General features: G+C 38.2%; 1 long non-coding RNA gene across 5 annotated transcripts in view; it reads right to left on the bottom strand.

Moving 5' to 3' along the window:
* Window positions 1-13,811: 13,811 nt before the first annotated feature.
* The window catches only part of LOC116783191, a 76,178-nt gene continuing 67,003 nt past the window's right edge, over window positions 13,812-22,986 (bottom strand). For 3 of the 5 annotated variants that reach the window (XR_004355548.1, XR_004355549.1, XR_004355547.1), the window contains 3 exons: window positions 21,420-21,619; window positions 19,933-20,019; window positions 13,812-18,327 (listed from right to left, as the gene is read on the bottom strand). This is a non-coding gene — a long non-coding RNA (uncharacterized LOC116783191). Of the gene's footprint in view, window positions 18,343-19,932; window positions 20,020-21,419; window positions 21,620-22,986 lie in introns of all 5 variants that reach the window. The other 2 variants (XR_004355551.1, XR_004355550.1) reach the window with 2 other exon arrangements.

The following is a 22,986-nucleotide window of genomic DNA, read 5'->3' as shown; positions in this document are numbered from 1 at the left end:
TTTCTTAACGCTTGTTAAGTGCAACACAATTAGAAGGAAGGCTTGGCAGCAGTGGCTTTAAAAATCTTGGGAATCTTAGCCCTGTACAAAGATTTGTAAAGATGCCAAAATTAGCTCAGGTACTGGGAGAGGTAAGTTAACGAGGCTTTATAAATTAAGAATCTTTTGCCTTCCCTTCAAGAGAGGGAATGAAGATAGCAGTAACTTCAGGGATCAATTATTTGCATCTGGCTTTTGTTGTTGGTGAAACACCATCTTTCCAAAGCTATAAACAGCCCAGTAGAGCTTGTTTGGGCTATCTTGGCTGACCATAGAATGCTGAGCGTGAAGGGACCCCTCAGGGTCATCAAGTCCAATTCCTGGCGCTGTGCAGGATACCCCAAGGATCCTACCATGTCCCTGACAGCATTGTCCAAATGCTTCTGCCTGCAGAACTCTGTCAGGCTTGGTGCTGTGACCACTGCCCTGGGGAGCCTGTTTCAGTGCCCAGCCACTCTGGGTGAAGAACCTTTTCCTGATATTTAACCTAAGCCTCCCCCGACTCAACTTCATGCCGTTCCCTCAGGTCCTGTCACTGGTCACCACAGAGAAGAGATCAGGGCCTGCCCCTCCTCTTCCTCTCATGAAGTAGACTGCAATGAGGTGTCCCCTCAGTATCCTCCAGGCTGAACAGACCAAGTTCCTCACATGACTTCCCCTCAAGGCGCTTCACCATCTTTGTTGCCCTCCTTTGGACACTCTCTAATATCTTAATATCTTTCTTATATTGTGGTGCCCAGAACTGCACACAATATTCAAGGTGAGACTGATTAGGTCTGGCTTTTCATTAGCTTTAAAATGTGAATGCATTACTTTATTTGCAATAGTTAATAATGAGGGTGGGTGGTAGGACTTGCCCATATATTTCTTGCCCTGAGGAGTTTCAATTAAATGGATCTTCCCAGACTGGTAGCACCACTGTCAGATATCTTTTTCTTGGGCTACCACTGTAGGGCATTTTAGCTTGACAAGTTCAGAAGTTCAGTGGAAACAGTTGAGGTCCTCTTTGCTTGTTTTAGAGGTTTCTGTGTTGAGAATAATGTGATTATGGGACTACATCTCCTAAGATGCTTACGGGTTATATAATGTAATAAATTTTGAGGAATGAATGCTTTCACTTCAAATGGAATTTTTTTTGTCAATAATGTCAATATGTTAATATTTGTCTTGAAGTAAGACATTTCTTACAGTGAGAACCATCATTCACTGGAACAACCTCCCCACAGATGCAGTGGAGTCTCCAATGCTGGAAATTTTGAAGAGGATGCTAAATGATTCCACCGGGGCTCCCTTTCCCATGAAAGGCTGGACCAGATGATCTTTTGAGTTCCCTTCCAGCCTGACCTGTTCTATGATTCTGTGGAGACCTTCTCTGAAGGTCTGCATCAGAAAGCCTGTCATGGTGGGCTTTGAAGTCAGCCTGCTGATGGCAGCATTCAGGTGACACAGCTGTGTGGGTGACTGTCCCCACAGGTTGCTCTACTACAGAGATGACACTCCTTGTATGAAAACAATAATGTTGAGTATTGAGTGAGTCGTTGACTGTGAATATTGTTGGTGGAGAAACTTGCCAATAATAATGAGAAACACAAGACAAAAAGTGATAACTTTTCCATAAAAAAGGTCAAAAAAAATAGACTTGAGGCTGTATTTAGACATCATGCCCTAAATGATCGATGATAGTAGCGATGTAAACTAAGTGAGACTAGTTTCTGAACCTCTCATAGTAACAGTTACACTATTTCATCTACCACAAGAATACTGACTTTATTTTCCTTGCTGTAGCAGCCACTAGGAAAACTGAGGTTTGGATTACTTTTTTTATAAATAAAGTGAAAGAAAATATGAAATATTTCCATTTTTAAAAAGCCCTGGCGTTTTAACCTATGGCATCACCCATGGTCCATGGCTTTGGCAAAATGAATATTTGGTACAACCATTTCAGTAACAACTTCTGATGGGCTAATGCTGAACACTTTTTTGTTCCCCTCAGGGATTAATTTTTATTCAGCACAAACATCATTCTATGAATGCATTATTTTGGCTCTGGAAAAATATACCAGTGCAATTTCCTGTCATGTAAAGGACTGTATGTGCTTTACCTCGACCTTGGGTAATGGCATACTGTGAGACTGCACGTCTTTTTGAAGTGAAACACATGACTGTCAGCAAGCTTGGATTCCCAGAGTTCTCCTAGCATTTACTCTTACTTAGCAATGAACTGTGAATTGTCACCTTCTGTCACTTGTGTGCCTGCAGAGAACATGACTAGGCTCTTATACAACACTTCCATTTTGTTGTTGTTTTTTTTTTTAACTGATAGTTGCTTAAATAAGTTTGAGAGCATGTGTGTGTGTGTGTGAAGAACCTCATAGAAATGTGTTGTGACCTATAGTAGTAGGATAACTATGACTTTAATTGAAGATTAATTGAATTAATTAATTTAACTGAAACTGGTTCTTCAATGGAATGCACCTTCCTGGATTTCTTTATACAGAAAATGAAAGCAGTGATGGTAGAGCTACAAGTGTTGTGTAGCTTCAAGCTACAATTAAATAACAGTAATCATGGAGGAAGGGGTGAAATTATGTTCATTTGCAGACAAGTTAATATAAAAGTAGCATCGATTTACTAGGAGAATCTTCAGCTGGCCTCCACCTTGCATGATCATTTATGCTACTGCAAAGCATTGCTGAGCCAGGATGACAGTTTTTCTGTACCCTCTTTGAAGTGGTATGCAGTGTAAACTGCAGGCACTAGGGCAGGAATTTAGTAGTGGCCAGTGTTGTTCTGCACCTTCTGTTCTGAGGTCCCAAAGAGCAGGGATGCAGCAGAGAGCAGACCATGTGGTATGCACTCAGCAGAGCGGTTCACACTGGTACATTTGCAGAGAAGGGAACAGCTGTACAAGTGGAAGTGAGTTTGGCTGATGGGAACTACGAGTCTGAGTGATTCTAAAAGCCTCTTGGTCAAAACCAGATTATATGCTAAACCGAGTACTTTCACCCAGATCTTGGCAGGCAAGTTAACTCTGATACCCCACAGCACAATCTCTGTTAGACTAGCAGCATATTGTAGGTGACTTGGTCATGCTTTTACATGTGAGAGAGCCAGAAGCTCTGATTGCTCACATCTACTCTATTTTTGATTAAATAGGAATGGGATTTTGACACATTTAGACTCCTTTTTCCAATGATGAAATTTTTTATCCCTGACATGATCCAGTTCTTCAAGTCATTGCCAACTTTCTCAAGAGAATTCCTTTTTTTTCCTGGGAAGATGCAAAATTTGCTGATTTCAGTAAATTTAACTGAGGTATTTGCCTTTTTATTACTCCGTGGATTCAGCAGAAATGTGCAAACTGTTCCACTGTCCAAGATGCTAGAAAGGGACTGCTGCAGTGTTGGGGCAGCCCCCTCGCTCACTCACAGCAAGCAGTGAGCTCTCTTTGGCTTTGTACCAGGCAAGCAGACTGTCAGAGCAGTAAACAGATCGCTAGAGGGAAAGGGAATCCAATGGGAAGATAACACCATCATCCTGTCCCACACGGACAGCAGTTTACATGGCAGAAGTAGATCATCTAAGAAGAGGTGATACTTTGGTGGATTTGCAAATGGCGGATGATTGAGAAAGACAACACCTCATTTGCTTCATATTTTTGTATTTTAATCACTTTTCCCTCCTTTATAGTTGGATTGCATCCTGTATTTCTATGTTCAAGACTGTCAAGGACTTTACCAGCACAATCTTATGGTGCCTGCTGGATATCCCAGTGCCATAGAGGCACACACCTTTTCCATCTTCCTGTTCTTGTACTGTGATGATTTCCTTTTGTAGTGATTGGTTAAATTTTTTGTGCTTTTAAGTAATTTTTTATCTGCTTCTTCACACAGTGGAAAGTTCTCTTGTGTCCTTCTTATCTGTTCTGGGGACCTGCCATTTATTTACCACCTGAATTGTTCAGTAATCTGCTGATACCAGTAAGGAGAGAGTCTGTTGTGAAATACTTTTTTGTTCTTTGAGTATTGATTTCAATATGACAGTTCATGCAGGTTTTTGTTTCTTTGGGAAGTGCAGTCAGTGCATTCTTACAGGTTCTGTAGCCAGTGTTCATGTGAATGTATAATTGATTAAGAATAGATGTTTAAATAAAGCTATTAAAATTGATACTATAGACTGAGATACTATTTAGATTAAGACCAATCTCTGCTCTGGCCACAGCATTGGGAAATTTTCCCCTTAACTAAATAATTCCAAACCACTGACTTTCATGGAAATAGTAGAAGACTACTCTCTAAGATGCTGTATATGAGGAATAATAGCCACAGGGTGAAAGAATGATGCTGGAGTAATTGTATCATGCCCAGGGGTAGTTACTTCTGTTAACTTTGGAGAAACTTTTCTGCACACCGGGCTGTTCCTACTTTCTACCTGTTTTGGTTGTTTTCTAGCTTTCCAACGCTCAACAGTAACTCCTTTAATCCGAGCAGAGCAAGGCTGATGGGCTTTTATCTGTCTCTGAAGTGGATAAGTCTAAGGTATATTCCAATTCAGTACAAGAAAGCCACCAAAGTGGATCAGAAGCCCTGTTTGAGTTCACAACAAAGCATTCATAACTTTGAATATTTTTATTTTTAAAATTTGTTCTCAGATTGCTGGAAAGTGTTACTGAATATTCACTGAGAAACAAGCTGGGAGTTATCCAAGAGGAGGAGGGAGGCTCACTGCTTCTTACTCTTTCCCTCTGATTTGTGCTGAACCATTGCCAGGCTTTAACTTTACAAGGTTTATTTTTATCGATTTTCAACAATAAACAGAGGGAGTATCTTCAGTAAAAGATTTACAGTGCATCACAAGGAAATAAAACTCCCTACCAAATATTATATTGATCTATTCCCAGATGCTACTGAAACAGCAAATAAAAGCTCAAATGAAGTCCAGTGATGGAGAACTTCCTCTCTTTAGTGACAGATGCATATGACTGTTATGTCTTCAGAAAACAATAAAAGGGAAGGGAATGACTCTGCTTCTTTGACCATATCTTCAACAGCCCAGTTAAATCTGTCAACTCAATGTAATCCGCATAAATAACAAATTTGGGAACCAAAGGAACTGCTAGTGTGTCTGAAGATTCCCATTCTTTGAAGCTGCCTCTCCTGCTGCAGTCAGGCCATAATTAGTCACAGAAGGCCTTGTTGTGACTAGCAAATGGATGGACCAACAATGATTTGAATAGTCTGGTTCTGGCTGGAGATATGCCTGGAGCCCTGAATATTCTCAAATGGGTGGGTGAAATGTAAATCACTAGTCATCATATAAAATACAAATAAATCTGACTTCTATTTAAGAAAAAAAAAAAAAGGGAATGTCAGTTTTCTAGACCATCATGTAGTTTCTGCTGAAATAACACCCTGAAGTGTGATCTGATGTGTAAATTTTTCCAACAATCCTTCCTCCATTTCTATTCTGTTTTCATTCTAATGGAATGGTTCAATAATTGGTAGCTTCTTTCTGGTCAGAAGGATAATGAATGTAGCCCTAAAGGTTGGAAACAGTAATGTGTACAAGTCTGCTGAAGAAAATTAATTTAGGGCTTTGCTTTCTAAGCAAGTTACTGTTACAGCAGTCAGCTGAGTGCTTGCTGAAACTGTGAAGAATTAAACATTGCAACATTGTTCCATCCTGATTCTCCACTGGAAAAAAAAAAGGCAATAGATTGGAAACATCAAGTCTGGGGTTTTACTACTACTTTGGAGTCAGGAACTGAGTTTTCTTTGAATTTCAAAGGCAGTTTGTAGCTTTCATTGAGGGCCTTCTGAAAAGACTGGTTTATGGTTTTTGGTTTTGTTCCCCAGTGATATCTAAACTGAGTAATAAAATAATTGCTGACATACCGGTTTATTTGCAATGTTGTATTCAACAATAAACAGAAGGCATGCTCATCCTTCTATCCTTTAATTTTCTTGTTTTTAATATGCTTTCAGCCCACTCCTCAGCCTGGTACTGGTGGAACAGAGGAAAAGGCTACGTGATGAGAGCAGGCAGAGATCCACAGAAGGTGGCCAACTCACTTCTTTCCTATTACAAAGAGGGTGTTAAGGAATAAAATTAGGCTGGAAAGAGTCACAGCTTTTTTGGGACCAAAGAGACAGAACTTATTGTATTGAAGGGAGGATAGTTAACAGAACTGTCAGAAATTTCAATTCCACTGGATAAGGAAAAGCAGATCTCATAGAGGTGAATGAATGGGTGGGTGATAGCTGCTATTTGAACGTGGAAATGGCACAGAATATCTAGACAGGAGACTTAAATGTTCATGAGACTATAGGGACTCTTTATTTTTTTCCAATGTGTTAGGTTAATGCATCTGCAGAACATCTTACATCAATAGTTTGCATACCTGAAGAAGAGAATTTTTCTCTATGAGGTAATTTCTGCATATGTGCTGTGAAGTGAAACATTGCAGGATCCAGACATCAGATGGATTAATTATGTCGATACCTCACATCTGCAAACAGAAGCTAAGCTGTCAGAGGTCAAATAGACAAACTCTGAAGATCAGAATAACAGCACTGTTTTGGCAGCACTGGGGTGATAAGCCTGCTGGATACTTACTGGATATTTCTTGTTGGTGGACTTTGTTTCAATTCCAGTTGCAGTATGGTGAGCACTAACCCTATTAGTAAGTTCCTAATTTTCCATAAATTGGAAATGTATCTCCTGGAACAGACTGGTTTACATTGTTTTCCCCATTTGCAACTTGATCCTTAAGCCATATAATATTCCTTTGCTACCCATGATCATTCAAAACATTATCTTCTGAAGATGGCTCAGTAAACTCTGGATCTCTGGAACACATTAATAGCTTAAATGATTAACTATGGCCACGTCAGGAATGTAAATAAAAAATTGTATCTGCATGGCCCTTAATTTAACTGAGATACTTCTCCCATCTTGATTAGGCCAATGGTGCTTTCTGCTTTTATGGAGTTTTCTTTGACATTTGAAGTGTGATAGTGTAATCTAGAATTCCCTGGTGTCCATACGCAGCCCCCAAATCTCTATGGATACATTTGGAAGAAGGATGGACAAAAGGTGATCCATTTGCAAGACTCACCTTTCAGAGATTCCCTGCAGAACTTGGCTGGAAAATGCACTCACAGGCACAGGAACATTTGTGTGACTCCTCTGTTGGCTACAGTTTGTATTCATAAGCTGTGCTGTAGCAGTGTCTTGTGGATGGCTACTGAAAGTCAGACCCACAGAATCAGAGTGGTTTGGGTCAGAAGAGATCTTAGAGATCATCTAATTCTAGCCTCCCTGCCATGGGGAAGGACACCTTCCACCAGATCAGATTGCTCAAGCCCCATCTAACCTGTCCTTGAACAGTTCCAGGGATGGGGCATCCACAGCTTCTCTGGACAACCTGTCCCAGTGCCTCTCTGTCCTCTGACTCATGACCCGTACTCTCACTGAGCTTCTGAGGTAGGCTCTGAGACTGAAGAGAAAAGCTGATCATGTGAAGGCACAGAAGGCTAGTGGAACATCAGGTGGCTGGGGTTTGGATCATCTCTATTCTTTGGAGATGATCTTCTTGATCTACCCTCAACACCAAGATAAAGCCATGGAGGATCCGTGAAGGATCTAATGCCAGTTCTTAGATCACTTATGAAGTGTTCAGGATATGCATATGTGAGTTTTTGCTCTTCTGAAACAAGTGGTGACAAGCATACAGGTCTACTGGAGACAAAGTCTTGCGCTGCTTTCCTGGAGGGCATGAAGGTCTGCATGGTTGGAAAACCTGTTCTCTGTGATGCCTGTGCTTGGAAACTGGTGTTTACTTGTCTTGGGGATCTAAGAACAGTGTGTACAACCTTGTCTATACAAAGAGAATGCAAAGCCTGTGCTTCAGAAAACCCATAAAGAAATAGTTTTTATAAAGATGTCTGTCTCCAGAAATGTTGTTACTGCCATCAATGCTCTCTGCTGCACCATATCTAAATTGCTCTCTAGATGTCTGTGGCAATTCTTACAATTTTAAATTAGTATGTGCAATATGAATTAATCATATGCTATTTGAGACTCATTTTCAGAAGGTAGCTTCTTCTGCAGCAGAGATAAAACTTCAGCTTCCTTTTGCTCTAGGTATCAGTATTTGCTGTTATTGGAGGCAGCTTTCACAGAATGAATTTGGTTGGAAAGGACCTCTGAGATCATTAAGTCCAACCTATGACCAACCAAACACCACCATGTCAACTAGACCACGGCACTGAGTGCCTCATCCAGTCTTCTCTTAAACACCTCTAGGGACAGTAACTCCACCACCTCCCTGGGCAGTCCATTCCCATATCTAATTACCCTTTTGAGAAGAAATTCCTCCTAATGTCCAACCTAAACCTCCCCTGGGTACAGTTTAAGGCCACTTCCTCTTGTTCTGTTGCTGGCTGCCTGGGACAACAAAGAAGTTCTCTACAATTACCTGAAAGGAGGTTGTAGCAAAGTGGGGGTCGGTCTTTTCTTGTGCATCACCTGGGCTTTGCAAGAAATGCATGCTAAACACTCAGGAATTTTCTGCTCGCAAAGGCATAGGATTGTGAAAACCCTTCTTGTCTGGCCCCAAAATTATCCTGTCTAATGGGATAGCAGAATAAGCAAGCAGAACTGTTGAAGGATTTACTTGCTGAGCCAAAAAAGCCTGTAAGTAGTTAACAAGTGCTTAGCCTTGCTGAACTTTCATAACACTGCCATCCAAAAGTGATTCGACCTTGCCATAAATAATTTTGGTGTCATTGTTACTGATAATTTCTGCTCTAGAATCATGGCTGCCAAGGGATCCAAGAACTGTAGATGACGTACCAGGAAAATTCCAATTCTGCATCACTGGACTGCCTGGTGTTCCCAGTTTTGAGCTATGCTTAATTTCTTCAGAATTTATGTAGAAGAAAATCAGGATCCCTTTTGCAAATGTTCTGTTCCTTGTCACCCTCTAATCAAGGTCTAGCCATGTTAGGAGACTTGCTGACAGCCTACGACAAGAAGTGGGAAAAGCAAAAAGTTCTGGTCTTTCTCAAGTGTTTCTGCTCAGGTAAACTAGAACCAGAGGCTGGGTGCCTGCCTGTATCACTTGTGACATCTTGAGGCAAGATATTTTGCTTGCTCAGCCTTCTTAGAAGATTCATGTGATGTTCATCAAGTCAAGTAAAATGTATCTTATGCAGATAGTCTTTAATGACACCACTACATCACACAGTAAGTGTCTGAACACCAGGGAGGTTGTGCTCATTCATGGGGTATGCATTGACAAGGAATTCTTCAAAGGCTAAAGCAGTTTCTCCAGCCAAAGAGAAAATAAAAACCCAACAAACCAGAAGTGCTAGTTTCTAAACTAAACCACATCTTAACATCTATTTAAGTGTTAATATAAATTAGTGAATAAGAAAACACTAATAAAGATTAGTGAAAAAGAAAATTGCTACTATCATTGGCTAATGAAAAACTCTCTTTGTAGCCACTGGTAGTCCAAAAAATGAGGGGGTGGCAGGATTAACACTGCTCTTGCACAAGGAAACAGTTGTTGCTTTCACAAGTGCTGCTGAACAACACTGTCCCACTCAAAGAGTTCCAGATGCACAGGTACGAATGGCTGCAAGCAGTGCCTGTGTATCAGTGCACAGCACACACACAGACAGACACAAGAATTCCAAGTACTTTTAAAGATAATAGAGTTCAGAAGGGGTTTTTTTGGCTTTATCTATGTAATACCAAGAGGCAGATGAAAGAAAATTACAAAGGTAAAGAAGCACAATATAAATTATTTGGTTTCAACATACAGGGTGACAAAGAAATTCCTATCTCAAGGATAAGCCTTATGGGGATTCAGAATAGTTTCCTCAGGCCTAAGTGTCTGAAAAGAGCCTGTTGGCAGCCTGAGAAACTCAAACACTATATACTACCAGGACCAGGTGCTATTTTTAAAAGAACTCTGCAATAAATGTGAAAAAACAACAAAACCAAAAATGGAGATACAGTTAGGATTTTGTTAATTACCATTAAAAATGTCCACTGCTCTGGACAACTGCTCACAGCTAAACTGCAGCCTCTAAAAGCTGCAGTTTTAGAGGAAACTGAGATACATTCAGAGAGTAAGGCAGTGCCTTTCTCAGGCTGCTTTATGCCTGAGTAAGCATAAAATAATGGAATCACAATGTAAGAGCTCTGCAAGTTAGTTGTATGTTCTAAGCTACTAGAATTGCTCAAACAAAATAAAAATTAAAGATACTCCAAGAACCATGAGGAAGTCCTAAAGTTTAATCCTGATTTGGAAATGGAGTATGTAACCACTCCTCATAAGAGGAAGAATGTAGTAATTTTTCTGAGCATGAGAAGTTATTTGAATCTTCTTTAACCTAGAACAGGTTCTTACCTATGCTGCTAATTTGTGAGGAGAATTGTAAACTCTCCTGCAAAACAAACAAACAAAACCTCCCTGAAACTCAAAAAGCTTCTTCAAATGTAATAAAAAGAAAACAGTTTGAGGTAGATTGCAGGAGAGAAGAGGTGAATCCCCTTGCTGGCTGTTGAACAGCCATGCAGTTGCTCCCTGCTTTCTGTCTTCAGCAGATTTAGAGAATGTAGGAGCATAAAGCAGTTTAAAGCCACCTTTACTGTTGCTCTCTTTAGCAATAAAAACCAGAACTTTGGCATAATAGAGATCTGTGATACAATTCAGAAACACTTCGTTATCGCAGTGTTCATCTGCTGGAAACATAAGGTATTCCTTTAGTGTGCTTTAATGGGTAGTTATATTTATTGTATGCTCATTTTACCGTTACTTCAGGAAACATCTTAGGAAAAAATATGGAACTTGCAAGGAACTGCACAGTTAGTCCAATAAAAGCAAATTCCACTACCCTTTGAAATTCTACCTGCAGCTTGCTTTCATCTGCTAAGAGTAATAGCTATCACTGCCAACAATCTTTGAACAAAACCATTTTGTGATTTCTTTTTTGTACATATCCTTGATTTAGCAAGAAAGATGGGCAACATCTGTGGCAACTTCCATGGGGTACTTTTTCAGAAGAGATGTGAACTTCGATCTCCTTGGGCTTCTGAAAAGCAGGTTTTCTGTTTCATGGAAGAGTACTCTCACCTTGTTTCAGATTGTTTCAGCCAGTTTCTTAAACTCTTCTGATGGATTTTAGCAAGTCATGACAATTTCAAACCAGCTCTTTAGTCTGACCCCATCTTTCCCATTCCCCCTTTTCAATCACAGCATGTATCCTTACCCTCTGTTGTTTCTGTCAGCAATTTAAAGATACCCGATTACAATAGATTTTTTAACATGTTTTGAGGGACAGAAAGATTCCTTAAGGCTTTCTTGGCATCGTGCTACATCTTCTGTACTGTAGTAGAAGATTAACTCTCACATCAGTTTCCCTAACACTGTTGCAGCTGTGGATTTTCAGCCACAAATCCAGCTCCTCAGATGAAGATGAGCTGTTATAACCTTGGCCTTATCTGATGAAGAAAGATATCACCTCTGTATTGTTTATATCAAAGCAGAAGACCCTGTGCCCCTGAGACAGAGTTTTTTCTGGAAACTTTCCTGGCTACCTCATACAGTACCTACAGCATTCCATTACCACATGGATATACAGTAACCAATACAAGGGAGATTCTAGGTTCTCTTTACAAACACTTCGAAGAAAAAAAAACCCACCAAAATACCTAATTTGTGTCCTTTATAATTTTCCAATATATTAGACATCTATTTCATTTGAAGAACCAGGTTTTTAGTTTCTCAGCACAGGGGAAAACACAAACTGGAAGTATACAGCTACTTGCATTGGTAGCAACTTAAAACACATACAAAGAGCAGATTAAAGCAAAGGAAACGATTAAAAAAAACCAAACCCAAGCCTCTTGGTAAAACTGTACCTTGTTAAATAGCACAAGCTCTCATAGATGTGCCTGCAAGAGAGTCTCAGTCATTAAATAAAGCTGGAGCATGTATCAGGCTAGTTCACTGCCAGCTTACAAACTTTTATGTTTTAAAATCTATTACTTGCATTCTTGACAGCAGTTTATCTAAGTACTTTTGCATTAGTAAGACTATAAATGTGATATTAAAGTATGCTAGTCTTAAGTTTTACCACAGGGACAAAGTACTGCTCTAAATTTCCACTACAGCACTTTAAAAATAAGCTTCTATAAAGGCATTAAGAAACTGTGGAGATACTCTATTTAACCAGCCTTTAACACTTGTCTTATACAAGAGACAAAACTTCATTCAGAGGTAGTTTTTACAAGCACACACATTTTTTGCCCCTCCATTTTCTCTATTTGTGATATGGAAATGAAAAAAACAGCTTATTGAAAGCAATGAATAGCTGAATTCAAGCACGATTCCTTTCTGGAACCTCCACAACACTACAACCAACAGGGGGCTGTCTGGCTACACGATGTCATCGCATCTGCAGTGAAATCCTTTTTCTGACTGTACCACCTACTATCCACAGATGCTTCCTAAAATTGGTTGTCACACAGGCCATTTAACAGATTTCATACCTCCGAAACATTAGAGTTCTTGTCCATCTTTGTCTCATATTACTGAAAATTTCTTATTTTTGAGTCAGAAGTTCCATTATACATAGATGGATAATATAGTTTTAATGTATTTTTTGATGTGTCTAAAAAAAGCAGATATTGCTTGTTGGAAAAGAGGGACACTTTCACATTGTCTTCATGACAGGAAAGGTGTGTCACAGCTGTTTAGCTATAAAGCTCTATATATATATATATAGCTTCTTATAGCTAAGAAGCTATATATATCTATATAAGCATTTTTGTATTGGTTTCACATGTAGATACCAATCTTCTGCAGAAGAGAGAGATGAAGGTGTCTTTAGACTCTTTAACACTGATTTAAAGAGCAGATAGGCAAAGCCTGTCTGTAGGAGTATGAAGAAAGGAAGAATAAGGCCCTGAGTATTCCTTACAGTGATTTAAGCAATTAACTTTAAAACTGGATTGCCATTCTTGAGAGTGGAGGGTGCTTTTCTTGGTGCCAGCACTGTTGCTCACACAGCAAGCACATTCAGCTGGTTGAGCTCACCAAAAACTAACCTAAAGTTATTTAGTGAAACTACCATGGAAATATCAGAGGCAGGCTCATGTTCAAGGTAACAGGAAGGCTCTCAATCCCAAAACTTGTCTGGGTCGAGAATCACAGGACTGTAGAACCATAGTCATATATTATTGTTGACTATTCTAACTGGTCTAATAATGTAACCCCTGAAGCTTTTAATTTGCCTTTCTTTCAATAAAAGATTAAAATGTATACATCTGAGATTTTATAGGCTACAATTTATGTCTTATATACTTCAAATTTTGTAATACTTAAAAGTTTTTCTGTGTATTTGTTGAGAAATTCCAAAATATTTTACTTTTAAAACCACTTGAAAGTGTAAAAGCTGCTTACAGAACGTTCCTTTATAGGTAATAAAGCCACTGCTTGCCCTGCAGAAACATAGGGAAATGTAAAACTTTCTATCCATGTCTGTCTCCTATGGCTATAAACAGCAGAAAAGAACAATATGGATATATTGTTCCCATCTCTCAACAGAAACTAAGTCAGCCTTTAGCTACTCAGCACTGTATACTTTAGATTGAAGATACAAACTGGATAAATGCTGCTATAATTAATGTTTTAATTTCAGAACTTTCAAACATAAGGTTCGAATTTTACATTAAGAGACAGAAGCAATATTAGATAAATTCAAATTTGATTTATTAACAAATACAGAGCTATTATAAGTGAATAAAATGTGGAAAAAAACTGCACCTGAAAGCCATTAAATAAATTCTAACAGAAATAAACTATGTAGTGAAAAATACTCCAAACATTATTATCCCCCTCACAGAAAGATGAGCATTGTCACTCATGCTACTGCATTTTTTCCATAATTCTTTCTTATTTCTCTTTATAGGTAAACATTTTGTTCTGATACACGCAACTTCCACCTTAGAAAGGAGATTTACATATATCTCAGATGTAGTGTTTTCCTTCAAATACATTTTAAACCTTTTGTTTACTTGTTTCTTACATGAAGAATTGCTGCTTGGCTTCAAGTTACACCGTGGTAAAATAGCAGCTCGCCACTTAGGATATATTTCTATCATTTCTTGTGATTTCTGTGACAGGCTGTGATGAAGAAGATAAAGGAAATCTAAACATTTCAAATTTCCATCATTACTGTTAGTATTGCTACCTGTCTAGGACAGACTTCCCTCAATACTTAACAAGATACCACGACTAAGGGAAAAGCTGGAACATTTTCAGATCTCTGTATCCAAATACTCAGTATAGACCACTCTCACTCAGCAAAGAGTGCCATGTGCAGTATCAAGAAAACTGCTTCTGAAATTTGAAGAACAATGGCCTGTAGAAGTGCTAAATACACAGGTCTAAGTCACTTTACATTTTCAACAATGCACTGCTTACCACTGTACAACTAGTTCATTTTTTCTGCAAAATAGGTCTTCACAGGTAAATTTATTGTCAAACATGATGAAGTTGAAACATGAACATTACCTTCAGTGTATAGAATATTTTACAGAATATTGAAGATGTTACTTATGAAATGACATTCAAAAATGGTACAAGTATTTAATAATAAGAGTCACATTTGCAAAATGAATCAGTGACAAGACAGGACAAAAATCAGACTGTTTTGGAGTTCACAGGACTGCACAAATAGACCATGAATAAACAACATGGAAACTCTCAACTTGAGCTGGCAACAAGAAAAGTTGATTGCAGATCTTGTCTTTAAAAGATGCACAATACTCACCTCTTCCTCCAAAATCAGAATTGAAGAATGCCATAGAAAATTCCAAAAGGAAATGTACTCTAGTACAGCTACTAAACAAAAGTGTTTCGTTTTTTTAAACAACCAAACCCCAACAGCCCTTCAGCTAAGTTTCTATTATCCCTATTTTAAATGTGACATGGAGGTGTAGAAACTATCATAGTATGCCACAGTTTGAGGTATGCTTTAACAAGATAGGAGGCTGTCGGGAGACATAACATTACAGAATATTTTAATTCAAATGACAACTCCCAAGAAACTCACCTACAAATGTAAACTGACAGTGTTTCCTTCAGACATAAGAGTCTTAAGTTAGACACCTCTAAATTAAAGAGGAATTCAAGTATTACAGAAGCCAAGGCCCAGTAACTTGTTTAGCATCATATAAGAATAAAGGCAGAAAAATAAACACCTCATCCAGTTCTTAGGAATTCTCACTTGACATGACCACGAAGACATGGTTTCCTCTACTTGTAGCAGTTATTCCATTGCCTACAGAATTTTCTACTGATCTGCAGCACCTACAGCAGCATTAAGCTTCTTGCTGGCACTGCCCAAAAACATCTTCCCTGGCCCAGCACCCACACCCAGCCAGTCCTATCATTAGGTTGAACATTCTGTGTGATCACAAAGATTGCTTCATAGTACACTGACACAAGGGGGCAAATGAAGATTGCAGAATCTTAAAGTAGGAGTTACCTAACCTCTTACCTTTTCATTTTGTGATCTTCATGTTCTTTTTACAGTTATCAGGTTGTGTTTTGTTTATTTTCCCCACAAAAACATTTCCCCCTTTGAATTTTAATTCCCCTTATTAGTTGAAGTATTTTATTTACTTCCACAAAGATGATGAGAGAACTGAACAATTTTTCACACGAAGAAAGGCCGAGAGAGCTGAGACTCCAGCCTGGAGAAGAAAAAGCTTGTGTTTGTGTGATCTTATCAAAGTTTCTAAACACCTGCTGATGGAGGAAAGGGACAGTAAAGAAGACATAGGCAGGTTCTTCTCCGTTGTGCCCAGTGATAGGACAGAAGGCAATAGGTACAAAATGAACTGCATGAAATTCTGTCTCAACAGGACAGGTTGCAGAGTCTCCATCCTTGAAGATATTCAAAAGCTGACTGGACACAGCCCTAAAGAAGCTGCTCTGCCCAACCCTGCTTGAACTAGATGATCTCCAGAGGTCCTTTCCTACCTTAACTACTCTGTTATTTTTTGATTCCTTTTCAGGACAAAAATCCACAAAGTAGTAGCTGAGGGTACTAATAAGCTTGCTCTTTTTTACGTGGAATATGATGAGGGGAATGAAATTGATAGTCATTTTGCAGATGACAGCAAAAGCTACTACTTAACAGTCTACATTCCCTTCTGGATCTCAAGTGCAGAATACCCTAGTGAATGTTAGGAATGATCTGAAGTGTGCGAGTCCTTTCCCCCAAGCCTGACTTGTTCTCTTTGCTTCAAGCCAGATCCCTTCTGTCAGGCTGCTGCTTCTTCCAATTTCAAGAAACAAACCCCAAATCTTTGCCTAAACTATTTCAATCCTTCAGATTTTCCAGTTTATCAGATCTGTCTTTCCCCTATCAGTTCTCAGCTCAAATCTTTCAATACCAGATTTTTAGACATGCTCCTCTCACTAGACATCTTCACACCTATATAGCTACTAGTCTCAGTTTATTTTCAAGCAGGCCTTCCTTTTCTTTCTCTTTTATGTGAATTAGGCATCTTTTTCCTGTGCAGTTCCTAAGCCTAGCAGAAAATAAGCACCTGAACTGAAAACAGTGAGCCTTCCTTTCTCACATCAGGCACAATCCTTAGGATCTCGGAGTCGCAAGGCAGAGGGGGTTTGATTTGGTCACAGCCTATGGCACCATCCATGCAGGCAAACCTCTGGAAAATATAACTGCTAATATTATTTAAGTCACCTGTGAACCATGCGAGAAATACAACATCCTTTCCAAAGGTTCAGGATCCAAATCATTTGAGTAGGCCTTCATAAGCACTTCAAGTCATTTTCTTAATCTTGACAGGAACTTTGGTTCCTCAGTTGAACTCTGGTTCCGCAAGTGCTCAAACTGTGTTTTCATCCTGTCACTGAACTGTTCCAAGTTGCTAGGGCCAACGAACAAGGTGGTCCAACCTTTGCCCTTCTGCTTCTTCCCGTTCCCTGCCATCTCCTGCTTTGTGCCAGCAATACGGGTTTGCATGGTGAACCAGAAGGAAGCAGTCTGTTCCTATAAAGGCCTCCATGGGCACAATGAAGTAGTCAGGAACACACGGTTTGGCCACTGGACTTTGACAAAGCCATGCAAATAGACTTGTTGCATGCTTTCAAGTCTTTCTGATCAGCTCCTTAGATTCATATCTACTCATACAAGTCCCTGGGAAAAATCCTGGATATATTAAAATACTAGATCAACAAGAGCAACAGGATGGATGGCCCCCTGCAAGCAGAAGTCTGCACTGGGCTGACAAAAATCAGTGATCTTTAAAGGACGTGGTATAGTAAGAAGAATAACGTCTTTTTCTTTTATAACTCACAGAATCTGGCCTAGCCAAGCAATTCTAAGTTTTCAAATGGCTGAAATGTATGTGCAGGTCTTCAATGTTAAGCAGTCAAAAATAAGCAAATATAACATAGTGCTACTTCAAGAAATTCAGTGAGAAAGCTATTCACCTTTGAGCCAGACAGCATATTTTTTCTAAATAATCAACCTCAGTTTGGTCATGTATCTTGAGAGCTGCAATAGGTAAAGGTACACACGGAAGTGTTCTTTATGAAAAGACGTAGGCTATCTAATTATGCATAGGTTTGCTGCTGAGAACTGCTCAGGTCTGAACTAAATTGGAAATTTTAGCCATCAGTAGTTTCAACAGTTCAAATCCGTAGCAGTAGCAAACAAGAAAAACGTAATTTTTAGCAGCACATACACCAGGTTGAAATTCTATACAGTCAAATAATGCAAATTTATGAATTATAAAAACTTGGATTCATATTCATCTACATCATGTCTGTACCTGTGCAACTGCACCAGTAGCAGGCTTGTGAAGGCTGAAGTGAAAACAAATCTCCAGTGCAGATAAGCTTTTTTCCTCCTTTTAAAACATCTATACGATATATAAACTTGACTCTGTGAGCATTTAATTGAAGAAGGCATGTGTATTTTAAATGGTAAAATACAACAGGGCTAATAAAATTAGATTAGCAAGTGATACTGAGTCATGATAGTGAAGAAAATAAAATCTTAAAAGGAAACACACTTTCAGATCTGTATCTAAAATTAGTGACATTTACATAACCATTAGTCTACATTTGACTCATCACACAGTTCTTGCATGCAGCTTTTAAAAGGAAAGGAGCCCAAGTAATTTCCATTCTCACTGCAGCGATTTCAATCATCTCAATGAAAGATTCTCCTGCAAGAGAAAAATCTTAGTGGAAGATGAGAAAAAAAATTAGTAAATTTGCAGTCAGATCCACAGTTTAAACTTCTAACCATAAAACAGTTATGGATCTACAGTCAAGCGGTTTAAGAAATGAAGTGTTTAATAGGTTTTGTTAAAAAATTTGAAAGACACTTTTGCTCTGTGAGTTCTCTTTGCTAAAAGCATGACCAAAAATCTCCCAGTTTCATTCATTTAGAAAATGCTGTAAAAATGAATAACCAGTTTTAAGAGTTTTAATAAAGAAATACTGACAATTAAAGTAATATAATTTTTATAGTTTTAAAAAATATAAACAAACACACTTACCAAAGCATTGTTCGACAGGTGTAGCTTGAGATGGCTTCTTTAAAAAGCTCAGTTTTCAGGTAAACCAACACAAAGTTATATATGTCTATCCTATATTTACCATCATACACTATGAAGTTCTAAATATTGTTTCTGAATAGACCAAAATACAAACAAAAGCCAATAAAGTGTTTATAAACAGACAATATACAAATTTGTGGCAACAAAAAGGCAAAGGAAATACACAAAATGTCCTTTTCCATGACTGGCGTGCAGAAGTGGAAAGCCTTACTTCAGCAGCACAGTTAATACTGGAGATATTTACAGTCTTAACACCAATATTTACGTGCTGCTAAAGTATGACAGACATCAGCATCACAAGATTGACTAATTCCTAAGTGATATGTCTCTTCAGGGTGATGAAATCCTTGTATTTTTGAGGCAGCACAATATGGCCTGCACCTTTTCAAAACCCACAAACCATTATGTGCTGCTACGTTATGCCAAGGTGTCTACCATGCTTCAAGGAAATAGAAACATACACTGAGAGCTTAATGCAGAATTTTCTTACTGAATGTTAGCTTTCATGTAACATCAGCTGTATTAATAAACTACAAAATGTTTATAAAACATCTGTCCATTGCCAAGCTGACTGTTTATTTACAGTGCTCTAGACTTTATTGTCAACTGTGCATAAAACCTTAATGGGACATGAACCAGTAACTGGACAAATTGTGTCTGATTAGAGGAACTAAAGATTATACAGATGTTTACTTCAAAAGAAAACAAAAAAGTCTGGGTTATTTTCTAATCCAACTTTTGGTCATCTGGAGATTGATGTGAAAAAAAACCCCCAACAACTTTCATATATAACGGAATAAGAGCCAATCTCAAAATAAGCTTCTATCAACTACTATATCAGTTCTCAAGACCTCTGCAGCTTACTCTCACTGCAATTTTTGGACAGACAGATTTACAAGTGCTTCTTAATTAATTTCAGGGGCAAAATATATTTAAAAAAATCCACAACAGATTGTTAGCAAGAATAGTAACTTCTCTCTTATTAGGAGCAGGGGTTCATTGGCCCCCAACCTAGAATGACCATGCTACTTTTACTTGAAGAAGTAGGCAAGAGACTTGGAGTTCACATGCCTGCCAGGTATCATTTTCTTAGACTAAAGTATGCCAGAGATTTACGGGTGTGCAGTACTTTTACTAGTTCCCTAGATAACATGAATTATGCTTTCTTTAAAGTTTTTATACCAAACTATTAAGACAAAAGCTACTTACACAGCATGGACCCAAGCACTCCACTTCATTACAATAAGCCTTCTAGTCAGTTCATGATAAACAACTTCTGCAAACTAACAGGGCTATCTGTAAGCACAAAAAAAAGGTTTGGCAGGCCACATGGGGAAAAGATTAGTGAGTTTTTCTTTTCTCCCTTCCTATTTTTGCTCCTGCAATAATAAAGCAGTATAATATCTGTTAGAATTCTGAGTGCATGACCACAACCGTGCCAATTAAAGTGAGATTGCCAGTGTAAACTTATAGGTAGCTGTAGCAACACTGTTTTTATATAGTTATCCAGGTAGGAATGCTAACTTTAGGAACTGTATCAAAGAGCCATTTCCAGTGTATTTTATACACGTGCAGCTATATTTACAGTACACTACCCCCCCCCCCCGGCTTACTATCTGTTTGATATTTAAATCAGACAGCTAAAATAGGCTAACTAGATTGAATTAAGGCCCAACTTACCCAGTACCATGGCAAATTAAAACTTGAGTGCAAAGTCAAAATAAACCTAACTGTAAATGCTGTGACAGTTGGTGTCCCCCTGGCGAAACTGTGCTAGGCACAAGCCAAGAGAAGAAAAGGTAAAGACAAAATCTTCACCACATATAAATAATTTGGAAAGTAATGATAGATGTGAGCAAAAGTGCTAGCCAGTAGTAAGAGATTTATTTCAACTATCATGGGAAAAGAATATGAAAAATGTCCCCCAGCAAGAGAAAATACTGCTTTGTACTTGTAGATTTACCTTAAAAGATTGAAAGAAAATTATTTAAATGAGACAGCTGCAACATTCAATACCTTTGGAAGTACATTTCTCATTTGTACATTCAAGCCAAATTCTTCATTTGTAAACTGTGTGTTTAACTAGATGCTGTTCTTTCAATTGCCTATTTGTTTTCAGCTTCTAGCTTAAGCATGGAGAGCGTTTTTCTGTTGCATGAGTAAATCCCTCTAAAATTAAACTGTACACACCATGAAATGAAGACTTGGCAGAACCATTATGGCATTTTCTACAGTAAGTACATCAGTAAGAAAACTTGCAGGTAATTCCACCCACCCATACAAAATGTGAACAAAAACCTTACATGAATTACAGGATTCTAGGTTGGGTTTTCCTTAATGATTTTGAGGGGTGGGTTTTGTTTGTTTTTTTTAAACTTTACTACAAAATGCCTCCAAACAAACCAACCAACCAAATAAAAATCTAACACAACATGACTATATATTTTCTACACTGCTATTAAAATATACTTTATCTGTAAGGAGAATAAGAAAATTTTCACATAAAATTGAAGGCCGTGTACGTGAGAAAAGGGGATGAGGAACACAAAAGGATGAAAAGAAGTCTAAGATAAGAAGTATACTGACAGCTAAGCCAGAAATCTACTGAAATTCAGGAGCATCTGCACAAAGCTGTGTACCTCTATGTTTTGGTCATAAAGCTAATATAGTCGTGTTATTGAGAGTGCTTCTCCTACCTCCATCCTTGTGTCTTAAGAAGACCTTGATGAAAGCTGGGAATCATGTATGCAGGCAGCTCTGTTAGATTCTCCCAAACCCCTGGAAGCAAGAGCTCTGCTGAAGAAGGATTTTGAAGATGCACAACCAAAATTCCATAGAAGCAGGCTCTCCACACATATGCAGAAGTCAGGAATGCTGTTCGAAAAAACAACTGAAACTGTTAAAAAAAAAAAAAAAAGAAAAAAAGAGAACCAAAAAAAAGTGTGTGCACATGTTTGTGCTTTTTTTAACAATTGGAGTGTTCCCAAGGAAGGAGCTTTTCCTTGATTTCAGTGTTTCTTATTTGATTTATCAAAGACCAAGCCCAACATAAAATATAATTTTCAGGTTTTGTTGTTTAGAGTTAAGAGCTTATGACAACACCAAGCCAAACTCAATCTCTTTCTGACACTATGAAAACCAGCTACAAGTGAATTTCTGGCTACTGTAACTACTAATAAGCTCTTCAAACAATACTATAACTACCAATAAACTTCTTAAATCTCTGTGTAACATATTGTACCCAAAAAGCTACCACTAGGCCTGCAATCTGACAGACAGGTCAGTTATTTGGAGTAAAACATATAAAGGCCTTTGTATTAAATACTTTATGTTGTCTCAAATGCCCAAGAACATGATATAAGACTAAAAATTTACCTCATGCCTTTTGCTTATACAATAAAAACACTCTCCTGATACTTCTTGGCCAAAACATTTTCCTCACTGATAGTGTTAAACATCATTTGCACACAACCATATTCCATTGCTTTTGTTACTTACTCATTAATGCAAAGCAACACAGATCCACTATGAAAGCAAAGCTATTGCTTCACTGTTTGTTTTGACCCTTTCCCAACCTTATTTCAGTTTAAAATTAGAAATCTGAACATGAAAGACTCCTGGTGTTCCACAGTCTAAAGCATTATATTTTTTGTCCAGCAGCGCTACTCTGCTCCATAACACTGACAATAGAAATTACATTTCCGTATCTCAGTTTTCCCAGTTTAGCTAAGTTTAAACTAGAAATGAGACAGGGTTTACACTGAGATGGCACAGTATGAAGTAGAGCATCTTTGACAAGTGTGTCCTGCTCTATGCGTTCCATGCAGAGAGTATGTTACTCGTGTTAGACAGCACATTTTGCAGTGTAGCTTTTTGGACAACTGCTGGTGAATTTGCCAAGCTTTCCTCTCACAGTTCAGTGAGACTAATACACCACTCAATATGAATAAACACACAGACAGTGTGACTCTTGCTTTTGATTTTTTATTAAATTAATCTGGGCAAAAGACAGAAATCTCACTCTTCATGATCAAGAAATCTGAACACTTCCATTCTCAAACTTTAAGACTGTAAGATCTGAAAGTGTATGTAGCTGTATCTTTCTAATACACTGTTTACACTCCTCCCTCCCAGTTTAAATAATAGTTTCATTTTATTTTTTGTCATATGCTTACTCAACACTGCAATATTTATACTGCAAACACAGTAGAATTTACAGCTCTTGTTCATTCTTAAAAGTTAGATTTAGAACTATATCCTTTT

This window comes from Chiroxiphia lanceolata, chromosome 2 (assembly GCF_009829145.1).
Source record: "Chiroxiphia lanceolata isolate bChiLan1 chromosome 2, bChiLan1.pri, whole genome shotgun sequence".
NCBI lineage: Eukaryota > Metazoa > Chordata > Aves > Passeriformes > Pipridae > Chiroxiphia > Chiroxiphia lanceolata.
Note: the sequence above shows the minus strand (reverse complement) of the source record. Positions and strands in the feature narration are given on the sequence as shown.